The sequence below is a fragment of the Prunus mume genome, unplaced genomic scaffold (genome assembly GCF_029339155.1).
Source record: "Prunus mume cultivar Tortuosa unplaced genomic scaffold, ASM2933915v1 scaffold30, whole genome shotgun sequence".
Lineage (NCBI taxonomy): Eukaryota > Viridiplantae > Streptophyta > Magnoliopsida > Rosales > Rosaceae > Prunus > Prunus mume.
Window position 1 is genome coordinate 1 of NW_028296576.1, and position 3,839 is coordinate 3,839.

General features: G+C 39.6%; 1 pseudogene across 1 annotated transcript; it reads left to right on the forward strand.

The window, feature by feature from the left end:
- The first annotated feature begins 45 nt into the window (after positions 1 to 45).
- Positions 46 to 2,448, forward strand: LOC148914230 (calcium-transporting ATPase 4, plasma membrane-type pseudogene; annotated as a pseudogene). Its single transcript, XR_016123150.1, has 3 exons — positions 46 to 832; positions 921 to 1,079; positions 2,308 to 2,448. The product of XR_016123150.1 is annotated as a calcium-transporting ATPase 4, plasma membrane-type pseudogene (transcript).
- The last annotated feature ends 1,391 nt before the right edge of the window (positions 2,449 to 3,839 follow it).

Sequence of the window (3,839 nt, forward strand, 5' to 3'; positions counted from 1 at the left end):
GTTCTGCTAGTTGCATTTGCACAGATAAAACAGGGACAGTAACCACAAACCGCATGGTAGTTAACAAGATATGGATATGTGAAAAACCTTTAGATGTAAAAGGTAATGAGAGTAAAGAAATATTGAGTTCAGAAATATCTGGAGCATCAAGCATCCTTTTACAGGTTATATTCCAAAATACAAGCTCTGAGGTTGTTAAGGAAGATGGAGAGACCTCCATTTTGGGGACACCAACAGAGTCAGCATTATTAGAATTTGGTTTACTTTTGGGTGGCGATTTTGATGCCGTGCGCAGAGAGGTTAATATTCTTAAGGTTGAGCCTTTCAATTTTGTGAGGAAGAAAATGTCTGTGCTTGTAGCTCATCGTCATGGTGGGAAACGAGCCTTTTGCAAAGGTGCATCAGAAATAGTACTGGGAATGTGTAACAAATTTATTGACTTTAATGGAGAATCTGTTATTCTCTCCGAGAACAGGTAAAGAATATCACGGATGTCATTAATTCTTTTGCTTCTGAAGCCTTGAGAACGCTCTGCTTGGCTTTCAAAAATATAGATGACTCTTCCATCGAAAATGACATCCCAGATGATGGCTATACATTGATAGCAGTTGTCGGTATCAAGGATCCTGTGCGCCCTGGGGTCAAGGATGCAGTTCAAACTTGTTTAGCTGCTGGAATAACGGTACGAATGGTCACTGGTGACAATTTAAATACGGCTAAAGCCATAGCTAAAGAATGCGGCATACTCACAGAAGATGGTTTAGCCATAGAAGGACAGGAGTTTCGTAATATGTCTCCTGAGCAGATGAAAGCTGTTATACCAAGAATTCAGGTTACTAAATAATTTCATTGGAAGATTTTCACCCTAAACCATAACTATTTAAAGATCACAAAAAATTTAAATGTTCATGTGGATACAGGTGATGGCCCAGTCTTTACCGTTGGATAAGCACACCTTGGTAAAAACTCTGAGAGATGAATTTGGTGAGGTAGTTGCAGTGACTGGCGATGGGACCAACGATGCTTCTGCTTTGCGCGATGCAGACATTGGACTTGCTATGGGCATAGCAGGAACAGAGGTTTGTGTCTCAGCTACTTTTTCTTGTGTGTATCTCAACCTTGATGACCAAGCATCATCTTACTAAAATACCAAGGAGGCATTCCGGCGGGTGCGTGCTTGTAGGAAGGCCGACCACTACATAAGCTAAAAGACTACAACTACAAGCCAAGCCGCTAGCTACTCACTTCTTTTAACTCATTCTCTAACACCCATTTTCAGACTGATGATTTAATCCTATGTTGCTCCTTGGAATTTCGGTACCCGTAACTTCTCCTTACTATCACTTTGCAGCTTTTTTTTTCCTGAAACTTTCAAATGTTTTCATCCAACAAAATTGATTTACTCCATGACATGGCTACTAACATGATTTGTCACATACTCAAACTCATTTCATGTATGTTGCATGTAGCATGCGTTGACAAGACACATAATCTTTGATGGTAGGACACATGGCGCGTCATGTTACTGAGTAAAACAATTATGTTAAAGATATATTCTTGGTGCATAGCCAGAAGAAAAAACAATTAAGGCTGTAGTTTCGAATTATTGTTGTTTGTTTTATTATTTTTGTTACTAATATTACTATTTTGGTGCCTCGTGCCCGTATTTACCCTTGGACAGAAATAACCACCAAAATAGAACTGCTTCCTAAGAAAACCTGAAAAAGCCTTAGATGTGATAAGAACTGCCCTCTTCAGTACCCTCCTACCAAGAAGCTGGTGAATGCAACTTGATTGTTGTAACTTGTATAACATTTACTAGAAAAAGAAATTGGTGTCTTGTTCTTTTTGTCAATTTATGTTGCTTTCTAACACCCCTTGACTTGGGGAATAGGCCAACTTGAGATATTTACTGTGATTTTCCTTTGGTCCTCCCGCTACTTATGGCATATACTGCTTGCTAAAGGAAAAGGCAACTCCAAACTACAACATGTACCTCAACGAGCTGCTCTATGACTTTTCTAAATCATTTTTGAACCATTACTTTGTCCCGGTAGTATACTTGGAATGGTATCTTCCAATAAATTTCAGTTGCTGATTTCTGGAAATCACAAGTCCCTCTGCTTAAATTAACTACTCAATTATATTTAGCTAATTATCGACGGTGCTTTTTTTCCTGCAATCTGAATGCGCATAAGGTTAACTTACCATTTTGTGTCATTTAGGATTTGTTTTCTCCTCTCGGCTGCTTGATAATTGGATGTTGTTCCTAGTTCTAAATAGCCAATTCATGGATGGTATATACAGGTTGCCAAGGAAAGTGCTGATGTCATCATATTGGATGACAATTTTAAGACTATAGTAAATGTGGCCAGATGGGGACGTTCAGTATGCGTAAACATTCAAAAGTTTGTGCGATTCAGTTGGCGATTAACGTTGTTGCTCTAATAATCAATTTTGTTTACGCATGTGTCTCGGTATGTTGGTGCAGCAGATTTTTCTGCATGCTACACCATTATATTTGTTTAGAAACACACAAATAAATAACGATAAATTTCACATCTCTTTGGGATGCTCCCTTACACGTGCAATTGCTTTGGGTTAACATGATTATGGACCCTCTTGGGGCATTGGCAACATGAGCCTCCAAATGATGCACTTATGAAAAGGCCCCTGTTGGGAGGGTTCAAGCTTCATAACCAAGGCCATGTGGTGGAATATCATTGGCGAGTATATATCAAGCGATTGTCCTTGGAGTTCTCAATTTCTATGGGAAACGACTACTTGGACTTTACGGTTCGGATGCAGCGAAGTTCTAGAACCTTTATGATATTCAGCGCATTTGTGTTTTGCGGGTACATTTTCTTGGTTAAAAACAACCTTGGTTTCTCTTGCATCATCAACCGTTTAACTTTAATACAACCTATAACTTACGGGCTATGCATGTGTCCGTCTGTCTCTCAGAAATCTTAACACACCAGCATAAGTACTCGAATCCCGCATACATATGATGTTTGTTTGCTTTTGTTTTTATCAGGTGTTTAATGAGATAAACAGCCGTGACATAGAGAAGATAAACATATTCGTAGGCATGTTTGACAGGGTATTCCTAAGCGTCGTGGTTTGCTGCAGTGGCCTTCAAGTTATCATAGTAGAGTTCTTGGGAGCTTTTGCTATGCTTGTTCCACTAAGGGCAACTATGGTTACTCTGCATTTTACTTGGATCGGTTAGCATGCTTGTTGCGGTTGTTCTCAAGAACCTGCGGGAGGTTCCGCTTTGTTCTGCAGATCTCGATAAGCGGTCGAGGCCGACAAGCGGCGTTAAATCCGGTCTCTTTCTCTCTCTCATCTTACGTTTTTACGGTTTTGTTTTCGTTTCGTTAAAAAAATATGAACAGGCCACCGTTTGTAGAGGTTTTGCATTTGTTTATAGAAGCGTCAAACCAATTATCTTCATATATAGATCTAGAAAATATAGAAGACGAGAGAGGCATGAATCATGATGTAGCGGCAGTGAGAAATCCGATACAACTGCCATGGTGAAGAGAAGGAACCGTCATGGGAGAATGAGTGAGCTAGATGGGTTTAGCGGCGCTGGTGAGAACTCTGGCGATAATGGAAATTTTGTGGGAAGAGGTGGGGGAGGAGGAAGAAGAAACAGGGAGATGGAAAGACATTTTGGTAATTATTGCTTTAATTAGGATATAATAATAAAAAAAATAAAAAAGACTTAGCTTTATTAGATGAGTTGGCGTGCCACATAAGGTGGTTTATAAAGGGTGATAAGGTAGATGGGGAAATAAGACAGGGGTTGGAAATAGCAGCACTCATAATAAAAA